General features: G+C 44.1%; 1 protein-coding gene across 19 annotated transcripts in view; it reads right to left on the bottom strand.

The window, feature by feature from the left end:
- EXD3 (exonuclease 3'-5' domain containing 3) overlaps window positions 1-20,265 on the bottom strand; it is a 340,424-nt gene that overhangs the window by 151,634 nt on the left and 168,525 nt on the right. The gene's annotated exons all lie outside the window — the stretch shown is intronic.

Genomic DNA, 20,265 nt, shown 5'->3' with positions numbered 1-20,265 from the left:
CATCTGCTCCTGGGAAGTGGCTGCTCTGTTTCAGGAAAATATTACATACACTTGAGAGACCTATCTGGATTGAGATTTTTACTTTAAACCTGGAATCGAGGCCAGGCTTGTTGGTGGAGAAGGGGGTGTTTGCAAAGCCCATTGAAGAATCTGAGTGCAGGTTCAGTCCCATCATCTCCTTTTCTAATAGAAATCCCTCATTTTACTTCCTGTTCATGAGGGCTAAGCCTTTCCAGGACTCTCCAGGGAGAGGCTGGGTCACCCGTGCCTAGTTCTTCTGTGACACTTCTGCTCTGCTCCCTGCTTTGCATTTTGCTTATGCATGAGCTCTCATGCATCACCATCTCTCATCTATGTAGCACTGTCCTCCACCAGAAGCTGCTGGTCCCTTCATACTCTGCAACAACTACAACATCCTTCAGATCTCACTAATAAATGACCTTTCCTGAGTCTTCAGCCTTACCACCATCAAGCAGCTCAGAGATAACCACCTCCCATCCTTCCAGAGCCTCTGAGGCTTGCTTCATGCGTTCAATATAAAATATTTTGGTACCAGTATTACATCTTTTTCATTGGCAAAAGTTTCAGTTTCTTCGCTAGTGTGCACTCACACCCATGGACCTGCACTCACGTCAGGAGTACGTCTCTACGTACTAAAGGCCACACATCCCAGCCATACCTCCTGTGCAGCATCTTCTGATTCAACTCCGTAACTTTAGAATAAAATCTACTAAATGTGTTTCAGTGTAAATCCCGTGAGGGCCTCCCTATCAGGCACCACAAAAACTGCAGCACCCACAGTGCTGTAACAAATTAAGAGGCCTTACAGGAACACTGAAAATTCACACAACTTTTTTGCTTTAGAAGCTAGTTTCCTGACACAGACTTTAAGCATGTGTTTCCTCTGTAGGGTCAACAAATGCCTGAAACACACTGGTGAGCCAAAGAGAACAGCTGCCTCTTTTCAGATTTGAACTACTTTCACCATTACCCCCCAAAACAAGCGCAGGAGCATTCTCATTATTAGAGAGGATAAGTGCTTGTGCTGAAAGAAAAAATTTAAATTGCTGTACAAACAGATGCCAAATTAGCACAAGTGACCCACAACCAGAAATGCAAAAATTCTCTAGTGGAGGTTTAAAAGGCAGTTGAACGTCTCAGCAAATTAGCTTCCAGACTGCCATGATGACAAGCCTCCTCTCAAGCTTATGTCACGATCACTATAAAGCAGTTGTCCTTCCAAAGTTTTTCTGATAAATTTTGCTCTACCTCTGGGGAACAGAGAATGCAAAATGTCACCATCATAAAACAGTCAAATGTGTTTATTCAGTTAAGTCATAGAGAACCTTTCAGGCTTTCTTCAGATGACAAGTTTCTCCCTAGTCCTCACAGTTTTGTCAGTGTATTTCAAACCAGATCTTTGGCACTTCTTTCTGTTGAGTCCTCGGTTTCTTCTGAGCCAGGGTAATGATCCTGCTAAACCCAGGTGTGGTTTTTTAAAATGGATTATTGCCCAAGAGAGGTAGACGAGAGATACAGGCTGCAGTTTTACAATACAGTAAAGGCTTCTGGGATTGGATCAAAAGCAGCAAAGGCACACGACACACAACACTGACAGGTTACAGAAATAAGGGAGACAATTCAAACTCCTTCCAAAAAAAGAAAAAAGAAAAAAAAAAAGATGAACTAACTTGTCCTGGCTGGGGGACTGCCCTTTTGCACTACCCTAGCTTCATGCTACACCAGTTACCATCTGTCCTCTGTACTATGTGACTACATGCCAGGTAGACCACAGCGCAGTCATGCACCTAGCCCTGACCCAGACCAAAGGCATGACACCACACACTCTGAAGCAGGACAGGTGTTAATGTATCTCTTTAATGATGACCCAAAGATGATTTTCATTCAAGCCTTGTATGAAGAAAATGTAATTTTTATACAGGGCCATATGTTACTGTAACGATCTATACAAGTGCCAAGACCTCCATTTTTGTCCTCTTCTGGGGACGAAATTCCCTCAGTGAGGATTTGCTTTTTTCCCAGAACGACCACGTTCAGAAAGAAACCCTGCAGATCCTAAGTGCTTTTGATGTAGTATTATGAACCTAAAGTATTTGATTAGCAATTTGCCATGGGAGAGGACTACTAAAAGCACACTATAACCACACTAAGAAACACCTTGTCTATGAGATACTGAAAGCCTGCAGTAACGTGTACCACGTAAAAATACAGGCTGCACAGAGAGAGAAAAAAACCTCTTGGTTGCATTGATTGCCACTAAGGTTTCTCGGAAACATTACTGTATGCCTCCATAAGCTGAAAAAGCTACAGTGTTACCATTATTAAAATACTCCCTATAAGGAGAAAAGCAGGGCCAATGCTCCAAGGAGACATACATACAGGCTTGTTCCCTTTCTAAAAATGAATCCTGATGAATATGCGACCTTTTTATGACTCCTTCCCTACTAACAAATTGGCTTAGCTGAAAGAATGTGAATATGCATTTTGAGCATACACTGGTAGAAAGTGAATTGTGAAGACCTAAACTTCAGAATCTGCACCAAGAAACCTAAATTTATCAGTTGCTTCCATCCAAATAGGGGACAGAAACCAATCAATGAACTCAACATTTCAAACTCCCTAAATTCTCCAATGAACTTCTTGAATGAACTCTAATGAGCAGACAGATAAAGATTTGTTGACCGAGGATGAATTCTTCTAAGCAGCCCAAAGGAGACAGACACACAAATCCCATTAAATTTGATGGGAGTTGGGCTCCTCATTTCCGCAGCCTCCAACAAAAATTCATGTCTGGAGTTCCTCAGCAAGAAATCTTAAAAACAACATCATAAACAAGTACAAGAAAGATGCAAGCAGTTTTCAGATTATTTCTGTACATAAATGAAATTCATATCAATACAAGGTTTGCATGTTCCTTGTTCTCAGTGTAAAGCGCTAAAGAACATGCAGCAGGACCACACAAACTCGGTGATCCTGCATAGGGTTGGCCACAGTGCCACATGCTCTCTTCTGAAACAACAGCTCTTCGCTCGGGACTAACCTCCACCCTCTCAGGCAGCGAGGAGACGGCACTGCCTACGTGCCACCCATCACAACTCCATCTGCAACACACATCTGTAATCTGTCAGCTCGGCGGGACTCGCCCAACCACACTGACCAGAGATTTCAGTGCAGGCACTGTGCGTGGGCAGAGGGATGCCTCTTGCTTTGCCCACGTGCAGGAACCGAGAGCTCTAGAAATGAGTGCTCAGCACGACGCAGAGCACTACCCCAACTCCAGCAGCGCGGGCTCCCGTAGCCCGCTCGCGACAGTGCTGGCCCTTCAGGGGCCTGCAAAGCTGAGAGCACTCCAGCTCCCAACCTCATGGCAGCCTTTGTGGGCTTTAATCAGGCATACAGGCAGGAGCTCGATGCACCAAGGGAGGAAAGTCGATTCCCGTTTCAGTTTTAATGCTGAAGAAGGAGCACCTGATGCCCTGAGCCCCTGGCCTCCAGCATGCTGAAAAGTGTGGTAAACACCTTTTCCCGGGGCTTTCCCTCCTCATTCTTGTCTCGTCTTTACCTTTCCATTACCTGTTGAGCGGTGTTTTCATAGGAGCATCTATCACCACAAGCATCTGTGTAAACCACAGGAAGACGGAAAGCCCTCAAAGGCCTAATTTTCTTCCCAACTTTGTCATTTTGTTTTTGAATTTCAATTATTTTCATAACAGCAGGCTGGGAAATCATAAAGACTGTGGCAGCAGGCAGTGAGCAAGGGAGAGAACTGTTATTACAAGCATACGCTTTTCTCTAATGGCAACTTGGAAAAGTACTGAATCGCAGTTCTTGTCCAAATGCGCTGTGCTCTGCCGTCTTCTATTAAGTGGTGAGTAAGTAGTTTCTCATAAAAGCTCAAGGGTCTGTGAAAGAGCCTGACAGAATCTTACTCCCTCTTTAATGTTCAAAAACCATTAACTTCTCCCTCTTTCTAACAGCCACAACTAGTAAGGATTTTTGGAAACGGAACTTCTCCAACAGCGGATAATGAGATAAGAGACTCGTTCCAGCAGGAACCGGCACACTGAGAACAGGAAAAGCTGCCGCGCAGTCACCCCCTGAACTACCCTGCCGGGTCGGCACGTCCGGCGCGCAGCCGGGAGCGCGGCGCAGGTGCACCCGGGCTCCGAGCCGCAGCTGCAGGTGAGTGCAGCACACAGCCCTCGCAGCACCTTTTCTCAGCTAGGATGAGTTTCCTGGAAGAGCGGCACGGTAAGCTGAGCCCTGGATGGCGCCTCACTGCAGGACTCCCTCTCCTTGGCTGTAGTTCCTCTATCTCAACAGCAAGGTCAGAAAATAACGTAATGAAAACAGGCTTTTTTTTTTTTTTTTCCTATTGCTCATTTTATTTTACTGAGCTACTGCATACGGAGCCGAATCTTTATTTTGGCTCATGTCCTCTTGCAATATCATTACCCTCGCGCAAAGGAAAAGCCCTCTGGAGATTTCCAATCCAAATAGGCCCTTGTTTTATCTACAACTATTTGAGTACATGACCTCAGATAACCCCATGGCCAACTGCGTGCCAAATTCAAACTGCAGTCATGGGAACTTTAAATACAGGGAAGATTTTCCAGCTCCCCTCTGAAGGGAAGACGTTTGGTTTCTCGCTCTCGCTCTGTGCCTGAATGAGTGCAGGCAAGCCAGGCTCTGCCCTGCAGGAGTACGGCCCCCGGCGTCCCCTGCATCACCGGGACGCCATCTGATTTCACCCCGTAGCAGGAAGCTGTTCATTTTGCGCAACGGCACGACTGACCTCTGCTACGTACAAACACTTACGGTCCCCTTTACTTCTCAGGGTACTGCTCCAGCTTCAGATTACTGAAAAGACAAACAGCTGCACTTGGGCCAACAGACTAATATGTAAGGCTGTGTTTGGATTATTCTGGACAGGGTAGGTTTTTCATCTTCATTAGCCTGCTGTTCACAGCCACATCCATAGTTTCTCACCGGGTCAGAGCCTCCTGCTTTCTACCACTGTTTATGAATCTAAATAAAGCAATTAATCTGGTATTTAGAGTGAAACTCGCAAGATTTTGGCAGCTGGTGTTCCCCAGACAATCGGTGCGTTGGGGTACCTAACTCTTTACAAGCCCTTGGAAAATACTGGCTCAGAGAAATAAAGCAAAGTGTTCAGGAACCAGAGCAAGTGATAAGCATCTTTCACAAAAGTGATCACTTGATCCTTCCTCCCAGATAAATACCTCATTGTGTTATCACAAATCCATTAATACTCTGGAGGAAAAGGAATCCAAGAGCTGAACACAAGCATGGAGAAAAAATCCCATGCTCTAGAAATGGCACGGGAGTTTGGTCTTGACAGTCAATCAAGCTCAATTCCGACACTGTCACGGTAGAATGCAGCCACACATTATTTCAAGACAGGAATCAACCTCAGCAAGGCTACGACAGGCCACAGCCTGGTGACCCATCAAGAGCTGCTCTGTTTCTTTTCACTGGGATTTCCGTGTCTTATGTAATGGGGCATTTGCCCATGAGGAGCTGGGCTGAAGCCATGAGCTCATTTCACAAACTGGTCTCCCAGCTGCGTGCACACTGCTGCTCACACAGCTGCTCTGCACACTGTTAATGGCTGAGGGCACATCAGACTTCTTGGAACTTGATGCAGAAACACATTAAGTGTTTCTTATTCAGTTTAAAATATGCATTTAAGAGGAGGCAGCTTTGAGACAGGTACAGAAGGAAGGACTTCCACTCAGAGCATTACTTTTGCACCTTGACCAGTCCCATTGCCCGAGAAAGGCAGTGAAGCAGATGGCAAGAGCCCCCCAGCCTTGCTCACCAGGAAGTGCGGTAGTGGTGGAGGCTTGCAGGGGGCCCCCAAGGCCAGCAACCAGCCCCGAGGCAAGCAAAGGGGCAGCTTCCAGAGCAAGACTGGATTCAGAGTCTAGTTTCTGGGCTGGCCTGTCCCAGAAGGCCAGTTTTCAGCTGCATGCAACCATATACTAAGATGCATTATCTAGTGACCTTTGCATTTCAAGGCTATTGTTATTTTGCTCTTTACAACCCCTGAAAAAATGATTTCAGTTAAGTCTCATCATTAGAGATTTGCATAAGGCTTCATGCATTTCCTCTGGTTCAGATCTCAGTGCTCTTGGTGTTCTCCCTCTTCATTTATAACTTCATTGCTGTAGGGCATTTTGAGTAAATCATCCACTACCAGTTTCCTCTCTTTAGTAACATGCATCAAGTTTTTCATTCAGGCTAAATGAAGCTTCAACTACGCGGTACAACTGTAGCTCAGTTAAAGGCACAGAATCACTTTAAGAGATGCTATTTTTTTCCCCCAAAAGATTGAAATGATTTCAGTATAGAAGAGAACCTTGAGTCCTTTAGAAGGGGAAAGATTCTGTAAAAATATTTAGTTGCATAAGTGCAAGCAAAGAACCAATTCTTATGTATTCTCTGGGAAAATCATTTGCTGAGCTCTGAGAAGAGGCCTTTTCACTATGAACAAAATGAGAAATGCAATCAGAAACCAAGAACCATATTCAGCCGTGATACAGAAGTGTGGTAAGGCACAACCACAACCAGCTAGAAGCTGATCAAAACGGTACAGTTTCTGTTCACATGGATATAAGCGGAGGTATACTTTACCTGATCGTGTACTTCATTTACAAATCGGAAGATCAACTTCAGATTTGAACCAAAACAGATTTTGAACTGTCAGTAAGGTCCAAAATTAATGGGTCGTAACAGGGCTGGGCTAAGACAGGCTGAGAGCACAATTTCACAGGCCTCATCTCCCAAGGCCAAAACTCAAGCCAAGCCTGGACATCCAATGAGGAAAGGTAGGTGACCACCCTCCCTAGTGATCCTCCTAACTGGCAAACTGTCAGGTCATCAGCCAAATTCCCTTAATACTGGGATTTAACAGGCAAGGGCTGTAGACATGCCAGCCTGAGCTCTCTCAGCTGTAGGCTTGTGAGGGTTTTGGCCAGCATAAGCCTGTGCTGACACAGCGGGGGCAGAGTCCACCCCGCATCATGCCCTTATCATACCCCACGCATCTGGCCAGCTGCGCAGTGAACCACACTAAGGGAATGATTCGGGTTAAAATTAACCATCTGGTTTTGACAGGTCTGTTTCAACTGGGATCGGTTCCCTGATCCAGCCACCCTGCAGCTAACCAAGCGCTTGTGTTAGGACAAGCGGGGCAGAGAGGCACCAGGGTAGGAAAGAGGTGAGAAGAAAGGGATGGCTTCATCTGGCAGCAGTGTCAGCCTATACTGACTTCAAGCTCTTCGGAAATCCCAGTCATAAGAGCCTGAGTCTCATTTCCAACAGACCTTCAATGATGCTCAAGTATTTTTCTCTCTTCTCTGAAAATGGTATGTAGGAGTCCAATTCATTTAGAGACTATTCACATTATTACTTTTATCCCATAAATATCACTGTATCATCTCTGTACACCGGGGAAGAATGAACCTTATTGTACCTCTGATTTGGATTCCAGGTTAGTTCACTACTTGAATTTTTCAGTTTTTTAAATTTTTCTGTTGCTTTCAAATTAAGATATTTTCATGTCAAAATATAATAAAACCTCACACTGGTGAGGTACTTTCTACCTAATCTAATCTTTTATTCCATGTCCTCTGCTGATACAGCTATCTCTCTTCTGCTAAGCAACCAGCTATATACGCATGGATGAGTCTTTGCAACTGAAAAAATAACTAGCCCTATGCAGCTTAGGTAGGAGAATCCGACTGTGTGCATTCCTCCTGCAACTGGCCCCAGGAAAAGGACACCCTGCCACTTTTAAACCTGGGAGGTCTTTGAGAGTTTGGCAGAAATCCCCTGGGAGGCCCGTCATTAGCCATTTAAAACTGACTATAGTATAGGTCTGAATTGCAGAGTCTGACAAAGCCCCTGCAGAGATATCTGTCAGAAAAGACTCCTGATACTGGCAGGGGTTGTTAACAGTAACAATGATGCCAATATATTGAGGATTTTCAGGAGTGGGGACTTCAAAGAAGCCCTAAAGAGGTATTTTGCATTAAGAAGTAAGAAAGGAACTGAGTCTTGTTTTTAGCACTAGAGCTGAATATGAATGATACTGTGGTAAGTCACAGATCAGCAATGGCATAAATTGACACTGATTTAAAAATGCACGTACTGCTTCTCATTATTGTTCCCATTACTTAGCTTTTGCATTACCTGGCCAAGACAGCAGCTCTTGGTCCATCCCTCAAACTTACTATCATTAGTTCCTTGAGTGCATATAAGCATTAATAAGCAGCTGGCAAGCCCCTTATGATGGCTACTAAGCTACTAAGCCCCTTATGATGGCTACTGTGATCTTACAGATGGACAGTCTACTGCCATACCTGCATGTTAGCTCAGGGCTTCAGCCCAAACTCCTTGGTCATCCACATACCCTCCACACTCAATCACTAGTTCAAATCTGGAGTGAACTAGCAGCTCACTGGGCAGAGATGACACAGAAACCCACAGAGGACAGATGGGAAGAGTCAGAAGGGAGTGTTTGTACCCAGAGACTTTCCCACTCCTCATCTCACACTGAAATTCCAATTCTGTGGTTGTATCAGTGAGAAAAAAGGAGATGATCAAAAAATGAAGAAACTATACAACATTTTTCAGGCTGCAGAAAGAGACATTCCTGCTGCAGGAAGCCCATCTCCTAACCATGAGAATTTACTATTTACTGCACGGACTAACATCTCAGAGCAACCAGATGAATCTGTGGGGGAAAAAAAAGGCCAATAATGCAACTGCAAACAAGAATACTGGATCTTAAGCCATGCTCTGCCCACATCAGTCTTCTCCCAACTGAAATACCTGAAAGACTCTGCAATCATGGCAAGAGTCAAGCCTCGCAGCCTCCTTTCAGGTGACCATTTTTCTTTGTCAGGCAGGGGCTAAGCTCAGCCCCATCTGGATTTAGGAGCACTATTTTCCTCAGGAGCCCAGCCCCACCGTGACCACCTGTGGCTTGTGTCCCTTTGAACTGAACTAAACTGAACTGGCCAGCTTTCCCCGCCTCGAGAGCTAAACTCCAAAGGTATCATATCAGGTTAGCACAGAGCAAGAGCCCTCAGGGTTTACAGAGCAGATTGACTTTCACACCTCACTGGCCACACAGAAGAAACCTAATCTAAACAGCGTAACTTTGCATAACCGATTATTTTCACTGGGGTAATCTGAGCCCTCCAGTAAATGCCACTAAATGTTGCTGATCCAGAGAAGGCCCTGCTCAGGGAAGAAACAACTTCAGAAGGCAGTCACAGGCAAGTCAATCAGGGCGAGAAAGGGCTGGTCCCACCTGAGGGCTGCGTTTACTCCTGGGAGTGAAGGCTGAATCCTTCAGCACAGACCAGGCTTGACTCAGAAGGAAGCATGAATAATTTTTTGGTGCTCAGCTCATTTAAATATTCAGAAATTGGAGCAGGCAAAAATAAGCCAAGGGAAGCACACTAACCAGAGCCCTGAGTCAGGCTGGTGTGCAAGAAACTGTTTGGCTTTACTCGATGTCTTCTTAACTTCCTTTTCCAGTGTCCCACACACATTTGGAGAGACTTCAGCTTTCAGGCTAACTCCCCAGTGACCTATTATCCTTTCACATCGATCACTCCAGCTTGTCACCAAATAGCCATTCACGTGACCTTGTTTGTAGGGAACCGCGTTCCTTGTCTGACTTCTCTGTCACCAACTTCCTTCTCTCCAACTACCAGCTAATTTCCTCCTGCATGTCCCAGCTCAGTGAGCTCGCCTTCTTTAAAGTCCATGAATTTAGAGAGTCGAATTAGAAACCTAACAGCTGCAGAGGTTAGTGTCTGCCCACAGTTTTCCAGACAGCTATATCCACCGCTATGCTTCGGGCTACAGGTAGGAGCATTATACCAGGAACTGGCCACCAGAGATGAAGTGGTCCATGCCACTGTTATACCAGAGCTGCAACTTGCTCCTTCAGCCCCTTGGCTCTCCAAAGCACTGATCCAGGTGCATATGGGCTCTCTGTCCTCTTTCAGCCAGATCAGTCTCAACATCTGGATCACCACGTGCCCCCCCCCCCCCCCACCCCAAACACTAGAGCAAGCCTGAGGGAGGGATGAGGGTGCAGGGGCCGAGGGGGTGCTGGGCCATCCTCCTGGCAGCAAGACAGACTTAGGCCGGACTCACCTGATTGTAACCACAATCATAATAAGGGGCATCAGGAAAATAAAACTGTCTGGTTGAGCTAATCTTAAACATTCTTAGACCTCCCCTTTCACTAAAATACCTTAACAGGAGCAGCTCACACAGGAACCACAAAGAAAAAAGATGAGGAGAGAGAAAGGGAAGAAACGGAGAAAATATTAAGGGTGAGAGAAAAACAGGCTTTCATCTGCACCTTCCCACAGCACTTCCTTGATCAAAGAGATGGTCAGCTCAGACTGTGTAACTTGAATTAGGACAGTTCTTCAAAGGAAACATCATGACACTCAAGAAGTGTGCCCTGAATTTTATGTTTTCCACCTTTGCCAAAACTTGTACACACTCATTCTCCCTCTGAGATATCATTCCCTTTTTTGGGAAAATGGAGGGTACTGAGCTGCCCTCTAGAAGAAAAGGTTGTGCCTCTCAGGAGACTTTGTTCCAGATCACCACACTCTCAGATAAGTCAATGATAAAAACCTTGGTGATACCAAGGGATTCCTATTGCCTTTCTGGGAATAGAGAGAGAAACAAATTTATTCTGAGCCTCTTATAAATGACGGACTCAAAGACAACATCCGAGCCTAGCTGAACAAAATCCTATCTCGGGTTACAGCACACAATCTAGCTGTATTTCATCAAGATAACTAGAAAATATCACCTTCTTCATGATTAACATGATGTATGTGTTGAGAAACTCTTCTAAAACCTTCCTGTTTCTCTTTTCAAGTCTCATTAGGATACTGCTTTACCTGTTTGTGTTTCTGAAACACTGCAAAATCCTTGGATGAAAGGGTTTATATGAACATAAAGTGATCTCTTATTACATCAAGTAAGTCATTTGGACGGTATGCAACTTAAGGGGATGAGGTCTTCTTGAAAAGGCCAGACCTTACATATGTTGCTTACTATCTTAATCATTAGCTGCTTCTAGCTGAAAATGCCTTTGCAGCAGTAGACAAAATAGGAAATCATGTACAAGACCCCACAGTGGTACACAGAACTATGGTTTTCTTTGGTGTAGGCTGTATTTCATACAATTAATATTATCAATAACACACAATGTTAATTTTATGCCCATAAGAAGCTGCAAAGTTTAGATCTTCAGATAAATGTCATCAAGCGCTTACAAATCCGTCAAATCCTATGAAGAAGTCAAGTTTGTATATTCTCAGTATACAATTTTGACTGAAATGACTGTTTCAAAAATGCCTAGAGATCATGTATTCTCCTGGAACAACATAGGTCTACTGCCAAAACAGCTGCCCGGGCAAACACTGCGAATTTTAGAGTTGGATGTTCATTCTCCATGAAGGATATAACAGGATTTTAAACGCATTTGCAACAACTGGACAACATTTTTGTGCACGATTCTCAGCAGGAAGTGAGAAAACATTGGAGTGATATTACCTGTGCTACAAGATGGTCTTTATCAAACTGTTTTCTAGAAAGTTTCCTATCCACCACTATTTCATCATCTTGATGTATGAAGTGAAAATAAAGCCCTGGAGACATTTAGGTGTGTTCAAATCAATTCCGTTCACCTGAACTACTGATGAAGCTGGTCCCTCCATTGTGAAAACAAGAACTTTGACATTATTTAACTTTTAATGCACAAGATATCTCAAATAATGAGACCCAGTAATAGTATTGCTGGTCTATGCCCAGGATGATCATCATGAGAACCCATCAGTATAAATATAGAGCCATTCAAACCCTGATAGAGTTGGACATCCCATCCTTAACATGACATACAAACAATGAACATTATAAGGGCACCAATGTCAAAAAGGAGGAGAAACTCTACAGCGTATAAAACATGGGAATTTTGACTTCTTGACACAGTCAATACACTGAACTCTGACCTCAGGAGGCACAGGGGACTGGAAGCCAATGGAACTTAAATTGGCTACAAATCTCTTGTTTTCTCATGACATTTGAGAGAAAACATGGGGACGGTTTCTTTAGGACACATGGGAGTTATAGCTGTGTCACTGCCTTCTCCAGAGAGTTCTTCATTTTCCTTACAGTCACTCAATCACTGTCACCCACTGACCTTTCATTACTTTCTCCCAGTGCACCAGCATCACTGCTGACCAATGTACTTCCCCAATCTGTTCAAACCGAAGAGAGGAAGAAAAAGCCTGGTACAGAACTGTATAAAAGGACGTTTACTCTGTACTACATTGTGTCTTCTTTTCTGTGCTAGTCTAAATGCAAGTGCTGTTTTCACTGCCAATCGTTGTTTGCTTGTTCTGTTTCCACTGGCTAAAAACTGCATTTTTCCAGCTAGTGTTGCCCTCCAGGAAAAAAACACACATTCATACCTTTCTCGCATTTAGCACAGGAGGGCAAAACTGGTTCCCAGGAACAGGGACGATTTCCTCAAAAGAAAACATTTACTGTCAGCTGAGGTTTGACTTTTAACGGCTAATTTGGCATCATCATTATTATTAATTATTACTATTAATTATTATGTATTACAGAGCACTGTAATACATAATATCATGAATAATTAACAGCTTTTTTTCCTCTGAAGTTTAATATTCTTCTGCAGCTTTGCAAGGGAAAAAAGAGAAAGGAGAAAAATACACAAACCAAAACCTTGGGTACAATCTCTCACATACTTCCACAAAAAGAAGCTAAAGATAAAGATCTGTAAAAGAAATTTCTCTGGAAATCAAGCTTTTGCAGACACTGAGAAAGAAAATCTGCAACATGAGACTGTCTTCCTTGAAGAAACACAGCTGATCTGCTGCATTCCCATATCTGACTTCCACTGGTCTGTGTAAAACATAAACTTCACGCTAACCCTATGAAAACAGTCAATATGTGAGAGAGACAACAGTCTGCTCCTAGCTGGTGAGAGGGGGAAAAAAAAATCTCAGGCTGTCATTCTTCCCTTGCTGTGACCTTCATGCTCCACTGAATTTCTGAAGATACTGAAATCTTGGCAGGAAAGCGTACAGTCTGTGGGAACCAGGCAGTACTGTCCAGGCTGGCTGGTGAGAATTAGGCCCAGGCAAGCCCTTTTTGGGGGGGCTCTTGTGTTCAACACGTATGATAACACAGAAAGTTAAAGGCTGGGAATTTTACAGGACCCCGCTTGAGTATCATGCTTGCACCCCGCTTGTGCATCATGCTGCAGAACTGGTATGGCCAATACGCTTCCTATGTTCCCATTCTTGCACACAGGAGGGTCCAGCCTGCTCAGGATTGTCTTCTATAAACCAAAGTATTTATGGTACGCTCCCCATGATCCCATTCTAACATTAGCAGCAGATAAAACACATTCTTTTACCCGCTTAAGACACAAATACTTACATTTAAGCCTAGGAAGGCACCTGGCAATCTCTTAACAGTTAGGTGCAGCCTGGGAGTCAGCAGTCATGGGTTGTATTCCCGCTGGGAGCTCCTCATGGGAGCCTGGACGAGGCACGTTACTTCTGTGTGCCCACATTTCCTTGCCCTAACTGTGGCCGCTCACTATGAGCTCTCATTGAGGTTTATAAAGCCTTAGAGATGAGAAAAATAATCTCAACTCGAGCCTCTAAAGGAGCACAAATTGCTATGACAAATTTTCACATACCCTGATGCCATTTAATGACTGTTATGTAGATGTACTCCAAACTGCAAGAACAACATCTCTTTGAATGAAAAGCTGCTATTTCAGGGTTAGGTATATTCACAACTGAATGCTCACATTCAGAGGGTTCCAGGGACAAGTACCTTTTGAGGTCAATTCACTCCTTCAACAATGTCTCTAAAGAGAATAATACCAGCTGTGCTTCCTGGCCAGAATCTGAGCGGTACAAGTTGCAGATTACATCTAAATTGCCAGGCCCAGGATAAACAAAAAGATTAAGAGGGCCTTACCCTTTGTGTTGAACAATCACACTCTGAAGCAAGAAATCACAGCCTCCGTAGTGGGCAGGCCCAAGGCTCTGTTTTCATTTTAGGCTAGGGGCTAGTGAGGAATAAGCAGCTAACACACATCTGGGGAAACCACAGATGCTGTTAATCACAGGTTTTCCTGACCTGTAGGCGCTGACAAATTGTATCCGATGGATGAACCTTTTATTAAACCACAAAGGGTTTTAAAACAATATTCTCTTTCTCAACATTCCCAAATCTGTAAAATCCAGTGCACATGACCCGTCTTAACTCTTCATTTAGATGGTGACACAGCCTTTCCAAAAAGATTTCAGGACTGAGAAGAATAAAATAGAGCTACGATATTGCAGAAGTGGAAGGCAACGCAAAGCTGAAATGTGGGCTCTGAGAACTGACATTTTCTAACTTCTGTGATGATCTCCTCAAGTCTCATTTCAGTTTGAGATGCTTTTTATCCTAAGCAACTCCCTTGCTGTCTCTTAGCAAAGAAGCATTTTACAAAATATTTAGCCTTTCAATTCTACTGTATATTGGGAAGGACAACTGTTACATTTAAAAGAATAAAAAGACTGTTGACCAAGCCAAGAAAGGTGACCACAGAACAAAATTGCCCTGGTGCAACTTCCATGACATGATAGAGCAGGGAGATAGCTATTTGGCTCACAAGTTAGTGAGAAAGAAGACGTCTGGGAGTTCTCATCATCATCTGGACCGACAGAGCAGCCCACATAAAAGGAACAAAAAAGCCTGCTGATCAGATTGGTGTGACAGAGGCTCATGAGAGACATGCACATTTTCAACCTAAACGACAGCTTGAGGGATCCATATTACTAATTATCGACTAATATTGCCAAAGTTCCCAGGCTGGCTTCAAAGGGTCTCACAAAGTGCCCCAAGCACAGGGTTTTTCATCTCATCATAAGGCCTTTTTCTTTGTCCCTGCTAAATGGATTGCTCCATACTAGGCTCGCTCTGCATAACTCAGTTTGCACATGATGAGCTTTGCAGCAATGAAATTCGTTACTTTAACCACACAAAACCAGAAACATTTGCTGCAACTGCTATAACACTTCTGCACCTAATCTCAAAAAATGACAATCTTCTCTCTCCTGCCCGCCTACTCTTAATCCTATGCTAACACCTTTCTAAAAGCCTAGGGTGAGTCGCTTTGAAACAGAAAGAGCAGGGAAGAGGGGGAAAAAAAGATATCAGATCTCCAGACAATGAAATAAAGCAGCTATCTCTCACATCCTGCAGAGCTCAGGCTGAGGTCATAAGTTAAACAGGACATCAGAATAGGTGATGTAATTTGCTTATTTAGGATCAGACCATTCAGTGAAGTGAAAGAGACAACCTATTTAAATTTACTGATAATCCTATAATAAATGCAAGGCAGCTCAATTGCAGAAACTATAACTCAGGCCAAAGAGATTTTTTTCCTGTACATTTATTTTTTGCAGAGGATATAATTGCAATCTTTCTTTCTTGCAGGAATGCCCTGAAACCTCACCTGGGATAAAACTCCCATTGCGCTAGGTTTTGTCCAAACAGAGGCTGTGCCCTCGACAGCTCAAAAGCTAAAGGGTCAAGCCAAACAGAGGGTGGGAAAGGAAAGAGAGGCCAAAGAGGAAAGGACACAGCCACGGCCATGCAGCAGGACCCAGGTCTCCCGAGCTCCGCTGACCGCCGTCTGCCTGGCAGGAGAGGAGCTGACTTTTCCCGTGTTTGGTGGAAAGGCAAAGCCGCAGACTCTCAAAGTTCAGCTAACTAGCAGTTTATTGTTTCAAGCAGAACAGAACTCAGTTTTTCTAAAGATGGACAGGTCCTCCTGGCTCCAAATCCGTCTGCAGAGTCTCAAACCAGCAAGAATTTTACAGCAGAATTAAAAACTTTTAATGACTAAGTTCTTACATAACAAGAATAATTTATTGGCTATCTTCTACAACACAGAATATACTGTTTTCCCTTCAAACCATCGTGACAAACACTTGCTATACAAAGATTTAGAGCTAACAACTTGCACTGTTTATCTCATCAGTTTATCACCATTCAAACTGCAATTTCACCCTGACAATATTGCTCAAAGCGGCATTACTCACAACCAAGGGCTTCCATTCCCCTTCGTGAATTATTTCCCTTGACACAAGTGGTTTTGCACTGACAAGAACCTGACTAGGCCAGATATCATACTAGGACAAAGGAAGGGAAAGTCCTCAATACCTCAGGCTCACTGAGAAAGAGAGCAAGAAATGAAGATGTATTAGCCAGACTATAAGGTCAGTAAATAGATGGTTATCTACATCTGCTTCTCTCCTATTCAGATGAAACTTCAAAGTTCTGTCAAATGTTCAGTGTTCAAAGACAGTACAGAAACAAGAGATGGAAAAGGCCAAGTCAGTCATGTGGGCAACATTTTCCAATAAAAGTTCATTTTCAAGAGCTTATTTACTAGGCTAGAATTGAGTTCCTGTTCCTTTGCTGCCCTGCTAGAGTGCATAGCCTAGCTAAAGCCACCACATGTGCCCTGTGATTTGGGTGCAGGTGGGTGCCGCATCACAGTAGGGTGGGGAGACAATCTTATCACTGAATTTACAGAGCTGTGAGAACAGCCAAACATTAAACTCCATTTAGAATGACCTACTTGTCAGACGTTTGTATCTGAAACTGTAGCAGTCTGGTAAGACACTGTCTTTAATAAGGTTTTCTTTTTAATCCAAGTTCTGTGTTAGAACTTCCTCTAAGTTAGCAGGACAAGAGGGCCTGCCTTCCACTCAAGCTACCTGGCTTACTATAGCGCCTGATGACTTCACAAAGATCTTCCTGACTAGTATCAGAGACCAATGTGCTGAATTTATCATGTAAGAACCATCTCCAACATGCTTGCCACATCCGCCCATTTCTGAAGGAGCTATTTGGGGATATCTGGGAAGAAAAAAGCTGTACAAGATATTCAGATGTGTGAAGAGGTGACAGACAAAAGACATTTGCATTTCAAAGAGATAGAGGAAATGGGTTTATTTCAAAGATTTTAAGGCTAGGAAGCACATAACTTCCTGGGGGTTCTTTGCATGTCACTGAAAGACAGAATTTGTGTTTTTGCCATTCAGGCCCCTTAAACCATTGCTCACTGAAGGCAATGCCAGGCCTAGCTAAACATGCTATGCACAGGTGGCTTCTCCATGATGATCAGAGAGTCCTTAAGATGCAGCACTTGAGAAACACATACAATGGTCCCATCTGGAAGGCCATAACTGACAGCAGCCTCCAGCGCCACAGCACAGAATCACAGAATCGTTTAGGTTGGAAGGGACCTCTGGAGATCATCCAGTCCAACCTCCCTGCTCAAGCAGGGACCTCTAGAGCACATTGCCCAGGATCACATCCAGGCGGGTTTTGAATATCTCCAGGGAAGGAGACTCCACTACCTCTTTGGGCAACCTGTCCCAGTGTTCTGTCACCCTCACAGGGAAGAAGTTTTTTCCTCATGTTCAGATGGAATTTCCTGTGTTTCAGTTTGTGCCCGTTGCCTCTAGTCCTGTTGCTGGGCACCACAGAGAAGAGACTGGCCTCATCCTCTCAACACTCCCCCTTCAGATACTTGTACACATTGATCAGATCCCCTCTCAGTCTTCTCTTCTCCAGGCTCAACAGGCCCAGCTCTTGCAGTCTTTCTTCAGAGGAGAGGTGCTCCAGCCCTCTAATCATCTTGGTAGCCCTCCGCTGGACTCTCTCCAGGAGTGCCATGTCTCTCTTGTACTGGGGAGCCCAGAACTGGACACAGTCCTCCAGGGGAGGCCTCCCCAGGGCTGAGGAGAGGGGCAGGATCACCTCCCTCGACCTGCTGGCAACACTCTGCCTAATGCACCCCAGGAGACCATTGGCCTTCTTGGCCACAAGGGCACACTGCTGGCTCATACTCAACTTGTTGTCCACCAGCACTCCCAGGTCCTTCTCGGCAGAGCTACTTTCCAGCAGGTCAACCCCCAAACACAGCACAGCGCAAAAACAATCAAGCAGAAGCCCGGTACACATGAAAGAGGAAGTTAGGACAAGGAGCACACAGGTGATGTTCTCTTTGCATTCACTGTGAAAAGTCAGATGGAGGTAGCCAGTATTTGCCATTGTTTGAACAGAAAAAAGGTACAATATTTTGGCAGGTTTACAAAGCCTTCTCTGCATCTGCAAAAGAGAAGCCGTCTATCCCTGCTGAGGGAGCTGACAAAGGAAACAAATTTTACAGCAGTCTTGGGTCCAACATTGAACTGAGACCTATTTTTACCATGTGTTCTGTGTTACACGCATTGATTGTTACAGCAACAACATTTGCTGACATAGTCACTCAAGTCATTTACAGAATAGAAGCCCAAGAGACAAAACAAGCCCTTGCTCCATGAGACAGAGTGAGTCAGGCAGGATGCCACATTGCTTCCTATGACACACAGAAAATGCTTATCTACAATGGATGATCACAGCTGATAACGAGTCGCCAGTGCTCCGGCAGCGGAACGGAGCCGTCCTTTGCCGATGGGGCTGCAGTTCAGCCTCTTCAGCCAAGCTCCATGAAGGCAAGGAAGGCTGAGCTTACAAATTATTACTGCCCAGACCCCCCATTCTGCTGAGCACCTACATGTTTCCGGAAGCTCAGCCATGCAATCAGAATTCCCATGCCACAGGGACAGACTAAATCCTTGGTTGCCCATTAGCAATAAAGGTTTCTGCAAGGAGCTGGCAGACCTCAAACGAGTCTGCAAAGACCAGAAGAGGCAGCACGAAGGGACCAGCTCGGCAATTGAAGGATCTAGTCTTCCATCCTGATTAAGCCCAATCAGCTTCACTAGGTTGGCAGAGAATTAGGATGTTTTGGAAAGAACTTGCAAATGAAGTGCTGAAGTGTCTATGCTGGCTGCAGGGGTCCCAGAGCATCCTTTTAAAAGGAGAAATTTGCCATTTTGTATGTGGGCAGTCAATACTCTCTACAGTTATGCACTATGATCCTTTTCAATCTACCGATCACAACTCCCCTCCTCACACATAAATTTCCTGAGAACTGCAGGTGCAGAGTGCTCCTGTGCCACCAGCTGGGTGCCTGCTAGGAATATACAGCTGCAGAAAGCTTGGGATTCTCCTTGAGAACAGCAGCATTGTATCAATGAAACTTGTGGTGCAATCTGTAGAGGACAGTTGAACAAAACTAGCTCCAAAATGCCAAAGCCTTAAATGTAGGTAAATACATGATTCAGAACACAGAACAGTTTGGCAAATAATAGCATCTTCCCATGTGTAGCAGTGTAAAATGTGCTGCTCTTCTACCACCACAATTTACAGGGAAGCTATTTCTCCTGGAAGTAAGAGAACACTTAGTATATATTCCTAGCCAGATTGATTATCCCTATTTATACTGTAATCTAAGACAGCATATACTAAAAAGCCGTATAGTTAAGCAGTTTCACACTCCAGATCATGATCAAAGAGTCACTTTTATGTTCCATGCTGCACTGTCTTCTGCATTTATTATGGATATTACACAGTTTTCTTTGGTGTTTTTTTTTTTTTGCATGCGCTTATTCTCTCAGCTTCTCAAACAACCGTGGAGAAGAACACTACCATTTGATGGAATCTCAGGGAACTGGAAAATACACCAGGTTTGTTACAAGATTTTTTTTTTTTATATATAGCAAAGAAGCCAGTGTGTCACTACGTGCCACTGAAACCACAAGACTGAATGTGCTATCTTGTATTTGAGTATACACACTCATCCTGAAGATCAACAGATCAACCCATATTATGTCTACTCCATCTGCGTGGTGTTACGTCATTCTTATCCTATAGACAACCTGAACAGCTGGACAACTCTCATTTTCTGTACAAGTTACAGACATGGTTTCATCAACTTCTAACATCAGATACATGATGAAAACATATAAAAACATACTGTTGTGTTTGCTCAATAGTCATTCCTACAACATTTGTACAGTTCCACCAAGCTAGGAGATCCTGTTAGCTGTCTACCAAAAGGCACTGAGCCAGACTTTACTGAAGTACTTGGCTTGCATGTTTAGTCATAACAGAAAGCTCCTTTTCAAGCTAGATTTGCAGTTTCTTCTTTTTCTTTCTTTAAACACTGATAAGATGAGA

Source organism: Struthio camelus, chromosome 20, assembly GCF_040807025.1.
Source record: "Struthio camelus isolate bStrCam1 chromosome 20, bStrCam1.hap1, whole genome shotgun sequence".
Taxonomy (NCBI): domain Eukaryota; kingdom Metazoa; phylum Chordata; class Aves; order Struthioniformes; family Struthionidae; genus Struthio; species Struthio camelus.
Note: the sequence above shows the minus strand (reverse complement) of the source record. Positions and strands in the feature narration are given on the sequence as shown.